This window comes from Pseudopipra pipra, chromosome 13 (genome assembly GCF_036250125.1).
Source record: "Pseudopipra pipra isolate bDixPip1 chromosome 13, bDixPip1.hap1, whole genome shotgun sequence".
In the NCBI taxonomy this organism is placed as follows: Eukaryota; Metazoa; Chordata; class Aves; order Passeriformes; family Pipridae; genus Pseudopipra; species Pseudopipra pipra.
The window spans coordinates 17,510,408-17,523,079 of record NC_087561.1 but is presented as its reverse complement, the minus strand read 5'-3'; the positions used below and the strand labels follow the sequence as shown (position 1 = coordinate 17,523,079).

Sequence of the window (12,672 nt, the reverse complement as noted above, 5' to 3'; positions counted from 1 at the left end):
TAGCAGCAAAATTTATTAAAGATTTATATAAAGTGCAAATAAGCAAATCAGCACGCTGGGCTGCTGGGGAGACCCCTGCTCCACACACGGCCAGCAAAGCAGTGGGCAAAAGCAGTATTCTTTGTACTATTGTCAATTCCCTTCCCATAGTCACTTGTTATCCTTCTATTGCATCTGAGTTCGCAGACCTGGTTCTGGTTGGTTCTTTTGCAGGCTCGCTTTTAGTTGCCAGGTACTTTCCTTTCCATAGTTTTAGGTAATTTTTCATCCTTGAGGCCTACTGTGTGAGTCTCTTCCAGATGTCCATCTAGGATACTTTTTATCGTCTTCGTTCTTGACCCTTTGATCCTTGTCCATTCTTTCGTTACTTTAAGCATACACTTTTAGACAATATACAAAAGACTTATTCAGTAAGGCATAACAACTTTTTTTGTCAGCTTAGAAACTGCAGCTGCAGGACTATCAGCTTATAGTACTGACAGATTAATTGCCCATTCTGTAACTTACAGTCCACCGGCCTTAACAGAACCTTGATTACAAATATATATATATGAATATAACATGCAATACTATTAGAAGAGTAAATTACTACAACTATTACAACTATTACTACTACTGATTTGATGAGTAAATTATGTGACAACTACTAATCTATTACAAGGGGCAGGGCAGGGCAGGCCGCTGCCCCTCGGCCCCTGAGTGTGAGGGGGGTGTGGAGGGAATGGATTGGCCGGGCTTTGACAATCTGGCCCCTAGAAAGACTAAGTGACCTCTTCCAACAAGGGAAGACTGAAGCAAGCGGTGCCAGAAAGAACTGGAGTTTCTGGAGAATAAAACCTGGAAGTATCCCCCGGAAAATCCCCCCCGGGTGGTCACTGGTCTGACTTCCACAGACCGGTCGCCTTGACCAGGAGTGTCCCAGCAGTCCTGCCGGAAGCGCGTTTGCCCACAATGTAATTTCCATTTGATACTGGGAAAGCCCTTCTGAGTGAGCCTCAGTCCCTGGAATGAGTGGACCAGGCTTCCAGGGCACTAATTCCAGGCGTTGTGTTTAAGGGAAGAGCAGGGGAGGCTTTCTCTGGTCCAGAGGAGCTGCAGTGTTTCCCTCTCTGGAAGAATAAGAAATAAAAAAATAAAAACCAAACAAGAAATAAAAGAAAATGAAAAATGAAGAGAATAAAAAATAAACAAAATAAAAAAGGAAATATAAAATACAGAAGAAAATAAAAAAATTAAAAGCAAGAAAACTAAAAAGGAAATAAAATAAAAAGTGAAATAAAAGAGAAAAAAAAAACCTTCTTGGGCACCCCGTTTACTTCCACCCCCCACCCTCCGAACCGTAAACTGGGGGTCACCCCTAAAATGTGAGAAGGGGACCCCGAAACGTGGGTGGGGGAACCCCAGGGACACGAAAAAGTGGAGGGGGAGCCGCGAAACGTCAGGGAAGGGCCCCAGAATGGGTGGGACCCCAGAAAAGCAGGTGAGGCGTCCGCAGTAAGAAAGCGAAGCCAGAAGGTCACGTGGTGAGGGTCCCCCAAGCTGGCGGCGGCGGCGCATGCGCAGTCATTGTGAGACGTCCGCGATCACGTGGTAATTAAGGGCGGTCAAGAGAGGGAATGACGCATGCGCAGTGACTCTCATGGCACTGCAGCGCCCCCTGCTGAACTTAAGGGCGGCACTGCAGCGAAGGGCCCTGCACGCGCGCGGTGCCTGCCGCGGCTGTTCTTGGGAGTCTCGAGGGTCCCGCCCGCAGCGAGGGGAAGAGCAGCGGAGAACGGGGAGGGGGCGGCGGCCCTTCGGAGGCCTGCTCAAGGGGGCGGGGCCCGCCAGGAGGCGGCTGAATCAGCGGCACCGAGCAGGGAAGGAGCGGCCGCACTGGGGCCTGGCCGGTTCCCGGGGCACGACGGGACTTGTGGTCTCCCGTCTCTCTCGGGGTTGGGGGGCGGGACTAAAATGAAGATTTTGAGGTGAAACCGTAGAAATTAGTGAGGGACATTCAAAGGGTAAAGTTGGGGACCGGGAGTGGGAGCGACCGGAATATTTTCAACGCCTCAGCAAAGATGGCGCCCCCCGGACCTGAGGTCCTGCGAGGCCGCACAGAAAGATGGCGGCCCTCGGACCAGAAGTCCTCCAATGCCGTACAGAAAGATGGTCCGCCAAGCCAGAAGTGAAGATGGCGCTACCAGGACCGGAAATGAGCCAGGACAACACTAAATATGGTGGCGCGAGGCCCCCTGCCTCAGAGAGGCGTCTTTCCTGTTGCCTGAGCTCCATCCCAACCCGGACCCCCACCCCGCGCTCGCAGCGCCGTCTCGCTGCGGTGCTTCCCGCTGTGAGGACAGGGCAGGGCTCTCGGCGGCGCCGGGCGCCGGCGGCAGGCACCGGACGGGCAGCCCCGCTTGGGGACGCGGCGCGCGGCTGACAAGCGAGGACCCCAGGCAGGAAGCGGATCGGCGCTCAGGCGGCTTCGCCGCCCGCCCGGCCACCCCGCTCCGCTCTGCTCCGTTCCCGCTCCCGCCCCGGGAGTCTGTGTTTAATGAAACAGCTTTAGTGTTTTGTTACTGGCTTCTTAGGGCTTAAATGCAGAGTTTGAAATGATGCCTTGTGGTTGAGTGAGTGTCTTCCTGCTGAATTCAGCAGGCATTCGGTGAATTTGGGCTTCTGCAGGTGAATTCAGTCTGGTGTTGTGGTTTTGTTTGTTTCTGTACTTGGGACAGTGAACCAAATGTTCTTTTTCCCTCTCCGTCAGTGCTCTGAGGAGACCAAATGTCCAGAATGGTGCCGGTGACTTTGCTTGTGCACCTGCCGGGTAGAGGAGCAGGTTTGGCTCTGTGCAGCCCTGCTCCGGAGGCCGGCAGGGTGCTCTCTGGGTGCCCTGCAGCGCTGCCCTGGGAGCAGAGCAGCCCATGCTGGGCTGTTCCTCAGGGCAGCTCTTGTGCTCTCTCTCGTCCTTTGCAGCGGAGGAGGCGGACCAGCTGAAGAGCCTGTTGCAGCCGAAGCGGCGCGAGCTGGCGCTGGACGTGCCGAAAGCAGAGGAACTGCCTGGGCTGCCAGAGATGCTGAGAAAGGGCTGACGAATTAGTGGTTACCACGACAACCTGTCACCTGTAGCTGAGCTCCACCCACCGCATGTCCAAGGAGCTGCAGGTAATGGAAAGCCAGCTTGTGACCCCCAACTCTTAAGGGCTTTAAAGACAGTTGGGTCCTTTTCTGAGCTCGTCGGGAAGAAACGCCACTGCTCCCATTCCTGCCGGGCCCGTGTGGCTGCCTGCATGCTGAGGATGGAGGGGTGATTGTACCGAGTTCGAGGGAAAGGGAGGAAGGAGCACACTGTGCATATCCCTTTCCTTTCTGCAAATTTGGAGACTAACCAATATTTTCACTGGAGAGAAGACATAACTTCACTTTTTCAACGGCTTTTCTCTTTGTAACTGGTTCCTGTCCCCTCTCCTGAAAGTTCATTTGTTTTTCTTTTCCTTGCTTTCCCCTCCTGCCCCACTGCTTGGTGAATTTTTTCAGGTAAGGAACAAAGTGAAGCAGGAGCAGAATGCCAGGCTGCAGCACCGAGGGAGAATTGGAAGGAGCGCAGCTTGGAGGTGGCAGTGCTGGAGAAGCGTGTTAGTGAGCTGCCAGAGCACCTGGAGAAGAGAAAGGCAGCTCTGTCCCAGGGAGAGAATGTACCAGTAAGTGTGAGAGATGTCCTAACAACAACATAAATTTTGTTACCTGGACAGTCTGAAGTAAAAACTTGCTTGTGGGGGAGGGGGAGTCTGTTCAGATGCTAGACCTGTTGTCTTGATCCATATGTAGTGGAAGTCTTGTGTTATTAAAGTCCTTTTCTTGGTACATTAGTGTTAACCTACTTATTCTTTACAGGCAAGAACTCTTCTAATGTTGTCATGGATTTTTTTTTAAGGTTTTTGTTGATTTTTTTTTTAATTTGCTATTTCTACCTCAAGTTTATAATTTTTATTATAATATATAATAAACCCTAATTATATAGTTATAATGCTTAAAGCTTTCTCAAAAAAGCCTCTAATATTGAGGTATCATTTGCTACTTGTTTTGTCCTTTGTGACTTCTGTTTCAAGCTCTGGACAGACACTGTGGCATAAAATTCTTTACATTTTCATCTTTTTTTTTTTTTCCCCAAAGGTTTCTTCAGATGGGAATTCACCACAGCCAGTGGCTTCTGCTCCAAGGGGAGTGGCAGCAGTAGGTCCTTCTATCCAGTCCTCTACTATGCCACATATTGCTTCCAGACCTGAACTTTAGGTGAAAGCAGCATTCTCAGGTGGGACGTGAGCCTTGCCGGGCAGCTGAGGGTCTGCTAAAATCACAAACTCCGCCCAGCGTGGGAGCTGGGAACCGTTCACAAGCTAAAGCTCCTGCAGGTAAGAGCTTATGATTAATAGTTCTTATCCAGACATGTTTTGGTTCATCTAACTGCTCTGTTTTGGTGGTTTGGGGTTTTGTTTGTTTGTTTGTTTTTGAAGCAAAGAGTTACTTGCGATGTTAAGTCTCGCTACTTGCAATTATTTTTTTTTTGTGCCTGTGAATACATTTATAAGCAGTGAGGTTATACAGTTCAATGTTATAAATTAGGTAATTCTCTTAGTGAGCAACAGGAGTTGTTATACAGTGTGGACTGCAGAAGGATTTGTGTGTAAACTAATTATTTTTTTTATTTTAAAGCTCTCCTAAAAACTATACACCAGTGTGCGTTTGAGTTTCTAGAGTCAGTTTTGGGTCATACCTGGTAACAATCTGGTGCCTGGATTTAACAACTAGCAAAGCCAAGTTTTGTGATCATGCATTTTGGAAATGACACGTGTAAAGGATTTACCATTAGCGTAGCTAACATGGCTACAGGCTCTGAAGTTAGAACTTCAGAAAAGAAGGCTCCCTGCCAAGGTCAAGGAGGAGTCTTAGAAAGCTAAACAAGTTTTTTCATCTCTTATGGACACCTGTGATGCTCCAATTAACACCGGACAACAAAGTATGTTTCTCTTATATATCCAGTGCTGTGTGAAGAAGAATCACACGTCCAGGTGTAGCAGCAGTATATAATAAATGTTCTTCTTCTAATAAACGGACATTTTGCCAACCATATTGGCCTGTGAGCCGTCTGTTCCGAGCCCCTCCACCAGTAGCTTTGTTCTTTGGGGTTGGTTTGTTTGGTTTTGGTTTGTGACTGTGAACCCCTGAAGAGGAAACTCTTCCCCGCCCAGATCTGAGACATTTTGCAGCCCTGAAAAAAGTAGAATTGTACCAGGCCATCCCTGTGCCATCTCTCCAGCTGACCTCCCAGCTCCTGCCCTCCAAGATCACCTCCAAGACTCAGCAGGGAGAGTTCATCTTTTGTAAGGAGTGGATGTAGGGAACCGAGTTTATATGACCCTGGGAGAAACATAGAAGGGGAACTTGGCAAGATAAATGCGGATGTGGTGAGATGTATCCTTGTGTGTGGGAAATTAATTGAGAGTAATTTTCTCCTAGACAGTGAATGCTTAACAAAAAAGTAGATATATAGAAAAGTTACTAAAAAGAATTTACTGCTGATGTAACAGGGTATATAAACCATGAAAGAACTGTAATAAATGATTCAATTATACCACACTCCTTGGAGTCCGTGCCCTAGTATGCCACAAGGGGGTTGAGGTGAACAGCCTGAAAGCCCATCAGGGGCAGCTGAGCTATTCTGTGTCTTTGACCATGATGAGTGGGAGCTCAAGGTTCCCCACGCTGCAATGGTTTTAGGTGGCTTCTTGACCCCTGGAATGTTGAATCTTGCTCTCCTGTTGGAGCCTGACCTCCCTTTCTTGCAGTGACTTGTCAGCTTACCTCCTGATGTAAAGCTCACCTTTCTGCCTGAAACTCATCTGGAAATCAACTCTGCTCTTCCATGGAAAAATGGAATAATAAGTTTTGAATCCGTGTCTGTGTGGAGGCCTTTGACTGGTCACCCACAGCCCACAGTGCTGTGAATAAAGTAACGCCTTGCTTTTTAACACTAGCAATGCAGGGTTTGAGGGTTCTGTTATCCCGAGGATTTCAGAGGTATTTGACAACAGTAGCTGACTCCAGGAAGAGTGAGATTCCTCCCCAGCAGCCCTCACGGCACAGCCCTCGCTGTACCAAGCGGGGCTTCTCCTCTTTTACTGTGGAGAGGCTTGGAGGACATTCAGAACAGCTGTGATTGCCTGACATGGACAGCATTTGTTGTCAATCCCTCAGGGACACGTCCGTGTTCCACATGTGGCAGGGAGCCCTTGGAGCAGCTGTCAGAGTGGGGGTGCCCCCGTGGGTGCTTCCTGCCCGTTCTCCCCCCTTTGGCCACTTCTCCCATAGCCACTCAAGTCAGACTTTCTCCCAAGAAAGTTCTCTGCCCAGCACTGAGCTCCTGGTGCACCTGCAAAAACCAAATTCCCTTAGGCTTGTGGGAAACCTACAGGGTCAGAAGCCTCAGTGGACATGGAGCTCTTAAATCCTTCTCCTATCCAACTTCTGTGTGCGTGTAAGATTTTCTGGGGCCCTGACTAGCCTTTCTGTCTGCTACAGTGGAATATCAGGGCGACGGAGCAGCGGGTGTGTGTGAGGGGGTCTCTCTCTTTGCTGCCTGCTGAGGGGAAGGTGCTGAGAGACTGTGCATGCTCCGAGAGCGAGGGGAACCGTTCGGTGAGAGGCAGACTCGAAGCCTTCATCCCCTGCGACCACCCGAGAGAAGTGGGCAGGCGCCAGAAGGCGTGTCCCGAGATTTCCATAGAAATCCATACCACTCTGGGGTAGTTCCTGAATATGTCAAACCGTGCGATGGATAGGGATGACCTGCTGGGAGAAAACGGGAGCCGTGAGGGGGGAGCGCTCGCGCGTGTCAGGCGGAGTCATCCCCCGCGCGTCCGGCAGCGTAAGAAACAACTAGCGGCTTCATAGCGCCTGTGGCTCTTGAGTTTTACTACCGTGGCCTTTTCCCGGCATCACCGAGGCCTCAGCTGAGATGGGGTGATCCCCAGGCTGAAGCAAAAACCGCTGCGGGCTGAAGCAGCGCGGCACAAGGGCTGAGATGAGAATGGCTCTGGGCTGAGACAAAACCGGCTGCAGCTGAGGCGGGGGGGGGGGGGGCAGTTATGAGGCAGAAAGGGCTGTGGGCTGAGGCAAAACCGGCTGCGGGTTGAGGGAAAAATTGGTCCGGGCTGAGGCAAAACCGACTGTGATCTGAAGGAAAAATGGCTGAGGGTTGAGGGAAAAACTGGCTGCGGATTGAGGGGAAAATTGGTGCGGGCTGAGGGGAAAACCCCTGAGGGCTGAGGCAAGAACAGTTGCCGCTGAGGCGGGGCGGCCCCCAGGCTGAGGCAGCAGCGGCGACGGTTCTCAGCCTGGGCGATGGGGTGGGGGGGGAAGAGGCCAGGCACTGAGCACAGTGGCGAGGAGTCTCCCTACAGCTCCCCGGCCCCACGCCGTCCCGCTCCCAACTTGAAGGAAGCCCCAGTTCCCTCCCACACACACAGCTTTCCGTTTTTCCTTTAATTTTTTCCTGTTCCCACACAAACGCTACATTCTATATACAGACTATATATACAGACTATATATACAGACTATATATACAGACTATATATACAGACTATATATACACACTATATATACACACTATATATACACACTATATGTAAACACTATTTACACAGTCTCGCTCTGTATATACACACACACACGTATGTACATTATCTATATATAAGGGAGCATTATGTAAGGGGCTACAGTGCAGGAGAGTTATGGGGTGTTGTGTAAGTGCCCTAGACAGTACAGAGTCCAGGTATGCCCATAGCACTGTAACACACTATCTATATACAACAGTAATAATTCTACAGTACCTTGTGTGTCTATATATTTTATAAATTTGCACACCTCCCATATAATGCTCCCACATTTAGTAATCTCCATGATGTCAGTTGTGCCATTTCATGGGGAGCCTCCAAGCCATGAGGATCCGCCGTTTTGTGGGGCCTCTCCCAGGGAAGGCTGTCACCCTCCGTGTCAGCCTCAGTTCCCAGGGCAGAACTGGGATGCCTAAAGGACACTCACCTGAGCACAAGCCTGTGGAACAGCCCAGCTCCCTCCCCCTCTGTCCAGAGTGGCACAGACACTCCCGACCTTTCCCAGGAGCTACGAGGCAACCAAGAGGTCAGGAGGCATCGCCAGAAACGACTCAATCACTCTGCTCTCTTTTGCCCTTCTCGACTCCTGCGCAGACCCAAGGTGGCAAATCCCATCAGTCCATGCATTTCCATGCCTGGCCACGATTCCCCTCTGGAGCAGCCCACACCCAGTTTGTCTCCGAGTCTGGAAGATTAGTCTGGTCCCAGAAAGATGCAAGCACCCCGGGCTGGGCTTCTTCCAGCCTGGCTCTGCGCATGCTGAGGCTGCTCTGCGCTCTGCCCGGGCTCTGCGGGGGCTCAGCCCCTCAGACTGCTGCTCTGAAAGCCTCGCATCAGACGTGCCCTTTCGGAGCACACGGGCTGACCTTCTGCTTTTTCAGCTGAGGAAGACTCTCATCCAGGCACAGAGATTGCAAGTGGTCATACAAACCCAATTGTCAAGAACTCAAACACTCTACGGTCCCAGTTGAATACCTGTACCCAGCGGGGGGATTTGTCTGCCCCACTCTCCATCTGGTTGTGGCTGGACTTGCAATTGCACTTTCTTCCTCATATAGAAGTACCACGACTGGGCAAACACAGGCCAGTGGGATGAATTCCAAAGGCAATGTGGTCTGGAGCCGATGAATGAAAGAAACCCTTTCCCAATTCCAAACCATACCAAAACCCCCATCAATGGGACTTCCCAGCTATGAATAACAACAAAAGTTTATTTACAAATGAAGTGGCTGAAAAGATCAGAGTAGATATTGCCTGTTTTCCTAGTCCTTGTCTACTCTGTGCCTCCTTTGCCAGTGGAGGCATTTCCATGTCAGGAAAGGAGACTTCTTCAGGTTGTGTTGCTGCAGCAGTGCCAGGATTTTTGAACTGTGCAGAGGGGCAGGTATCCCCAAGGGACAGTTTGTCCTGTCTCCTGTCTCCTGCAAGGGACCCTGACTTGACTTGGTAGTTCAAAACCCCTTTTCCAGGTGTCAGTGGCTGGGCTGAAGCACAATGTCATGGCAGGGCCCCTGCCCTCACAATCTTCAGTCCCAAAGAGCGAGTGCTGTCTGCTCAGGAACTTGTAGCTTCCTTCTCTACTTGCTCTTCTTTCCCCTCTTGTCCAGAAAGAGAGGTGCCGCAATCAGGTCAAGACTCTCAGTGCAGGTACAAAAACGAAACTAACTTTATTGATTACAGAGGAGTATATATATCTGAGTATACAGAGGAGTATATATATCTGAGTATACACTTCAAACAGCATCTGATTGGTTGATTCTGAGTACACAGCTGGTCTTTCTTAGTTTTCTTTCAAGTCCCTCTATCGTACTTAAAACATCCTGGTCTGTGACATCCCTCAAGTTTTATGGCCTTGTTTACTTCGCTTCCTGCGCGGACAAGGTCACTTCGCCCTGGGTCAGTCACGACATCTTCTTGAAGAATGGCTTCCACATTACAGCGCCTGTTAATCCCGCAACATCTCCCCCTCTCTTATCAAAAACTGCATCAGCCATACTATGAATTCTACTAGCAAAGCACTGAATAATACAAGGAGCCATACAGAGTACAATTCCAATAATTAATACAATGATACATATCCATTTCAAAACATCCTTGACCCATGCAGATAAACCTAATGATAGTAACCAATCGTCCAAAGGATTTGTGCTCACAGTGATCCTTTTTGTATGTTCTTTCAACCACTTCAATTGCTCCTGGATGGACTCTGAGTGATCTGAGAGATTAAAACAGCAGAGTCCTTGGTGTTCCTCACAACCTTTTCCTTGTACCAATAGCAAGTAATCGATGGCAGCTCGATTTTGGAGCACAGCCTTGCGCATGCTGCTCATATCTTGTGCCAATTGGGAAAGTACATTAGTGGTGACATTAGCTTGTTTAGCAGTCCAACACGCAAGGTGTTGTAATTGGGTCAACGCTTCCTCTGCTGCGATTTGGGGAATTATGGCAGCAAACACTCGAGCTGTGGTTCCCCACAAGCTTACCTCATCAGAACAGTCTGAGGACAATTGTTCGAGACTTCTACGAGCTCTTTGTGTTTTGCCATGCAGTATGGTTTGCCATTGCTCTTTAGAAGGTGCTAGGAGAGCAAGTTTTCCAAGATAACAAGCTCCCCCATGGGCTTCTTTGGGGATGCCTTGCCATGCTCTATCACCACAGATAAGGTATATTTGATGTGGCAAGGAGGTAGCATAGGAATAATTAAGGTGGATGTGGCCTGAACCCCATCCATAAACGCGATCAGGAGAACAATATTGGGACGTGTTGTAATTTTTGTGAGGTGTTAACCAGGTACGTCTTTTCTTTTCTGTTAAATTGTACGATCCAAAAAAGACACATCCTGAACCATTTGATGGTCGACTATCCAGTAGGTTTAACTCCTGAGGATCCCAAGGCAAAGGTTCTTTAAAACTTTTCAACAGCATACCTAAGCAATAACTAGCATTTCGTGCAGTACAATTTATACTTACTACATTCTTAGCAAGCTCAAATGGACTTACAGGAACACCGATTAGGCAAGTCTTAAAAGGATTAGTTGCTGCAGTGAGATGCAAGCAAAAGGCAGAGGTGTTTGTCTGAGTTGCCCATTGAATCCACAGATTGTCTTGGGCTTGCGTCTCACCGATGGCAAATAACAGGAGAAGGAAAGAAAGGGTCAGGAAGGTAATGCCTTTTTGATCCACGGTCGAACCCATTTGGCTGGGATCCAGATGGTATCGTTACCTGTAGAGACACAAGCGTAGCCACGACCCCAGGTTATTAATTGCTGTGGACCTTGCCAAGCATTCTGTTTGGGATCCCATATTTCAACAGACACATCTGGATATTGGACAGTAGAGGATAAAAAGTGCAAAGACATTGGTGCTATATATTGCGTTTTGGGAGCTTTTGGCGATTCAACAAGATTTTTCCAATTGTGGACATATAATGCTTTTAGAACTACCTGTTGTGGTGACAGGGTCTGCTCCCCCTCTTTCATTAAAACACGGAATAAACGTTTAAGGTCTTGGTGCTTTCGCTCAACAATAGCTTGACCGGTGCTGTTGTACGGGATGCCGGTAGTATGTCGTACATTCCAGCGTGAGAGAAAATCATTGGAATAAGTGCTAGTATAATTTGGGCCATTGTCAGTTTTAATTTCTTCAGGAACACCTAAAACAGCAAAGGCTTGCAGCCAATGTAAACAAGTGGATTTGCTGGAAGTACTCGTTAGTGGCGTAGCCCAGGTCAGTTTACTGAACGTATCCACGGTAACGTGAACATACTTAAATCTGCCAAACGAGGGAACTAATGTAATGTCAGTTTGAAAAAGGGAACGTGATGAAAGGCCACGGGGATTCGTTCCCATCTGCTGTAAAGGAGGGAGACGGGCACAGTCAGGGCAGGCAGAAATAATGGATTGCGCCTCAGGTTTTGAAATATTAAACTCTGCACTGAGGCTGGGGGCGGATTGATGAAAAAACGCATGCGATTGTTGAGCGGAAAGGAAAGCAGAGGACTGAACTGCAGGAGCACTAACAGCGGTATCAATCATGGCATTACCTTCTGCAAGGATTCCAGGAAGCAGAGAATGACTTCTCAAATGAGTTACAAAAACAGGGTGGTGTCTAAGATTAACAACATTTAGTAATTCTAGTAACAGATCAGCAATGACAGGGTTAGCTACTTTTCCCAAAAGAGAGTCTTCGATACGGTTAACAATAGAATAAACATATAAAGAATCAGTTACTAAATTAAAAGGTACAGTAGAAAAGGTAACAAATGCTAATACAACAGCTTTTAGCTCAAGGACTTGCACAGAAACATTTGGAAGTGAGTCAGTAACAACTTTCCAGTTGCTGTCCTGTAAATAGGCATAACCATATTTGTGAGTACGTCCACTAGCGTCTGTAAAAACAGTAAGAGCATCTGGGAGGGGAGAGTCAGAGAGGATTTTCAAGGGTACAAATGGGAGATTGGCTGAAAATATAGGAGACGCAGGAAAGTGATTATCAATGTTTAATCCAACTATAGCTGTAGCAAAGGTGACAGAAGTATCTGCCCATTCCTCGACCAATTGCAGGTTAGAAATAGGCAAGATAAGGTAATCAAGATCTTTACCAAATAAACAACGAGTCCTATGTTTAGCTTTAAACAGCAAATCGCCTAATTGATCTACTCTTTTCTGGATAGATGTTGTTGGGGTGGATTTTGTAAACACCCATTCAAGAATATAGCATGTTTTGTGATCAGCCTCTAGTTGCCCAATAAGGGCAAAAAATTCTCTCGCAACATTGAGGACAAACAGATAAAGAGGTAAATGCGCATCATAGCGATGGGCACACACGTTCTCTAATTTCGTAGAGATATGTTGAAGAGCTTCTTGTGCAGCTGGAGTTAGGGTCCTGGGCTCTGCTATAGAGGTTGAATTTTTAAGGAGGTCGATTAGTGGCTCTAATTCTGTATTAGAAATTCCAGCCCAAGGGCGAACGCTTTGAATGTCCCCAATTAACTTTTGAACATCATTGACTGTTTGAAT

The 12,672-nt window shown here is 48.2% G+C and overlaps 1 protein-coding gene and 1 long non-coding RNA gene across 2 annotated transcripts in view; one reads left to right on the top strand and one right to left on the bottom strand.

The window, feature by feature from the left end:
* LOC135421583 (serine/threonine-protein kinase PAK 3-like) overlaps positions 1-12,672 on the bottom strand; it is a 158,953-nt gene that overhangs the window by 118,846 nt on the left and 27,435 nt on the right. The window lies entirely within an intron of this gene.
* On the top strand, positions 2,495-5,110 carry LOC135421591 (uncharacterized). Its single transcript, XR_010434101.1, has 3 exons — positions 2,495-3,147; positions 3,520-3,683; positions 4,156-5,110. It is a non-coding gene; the product is annotated as an uncharacterized LOC135421591 (long non-coding RNA).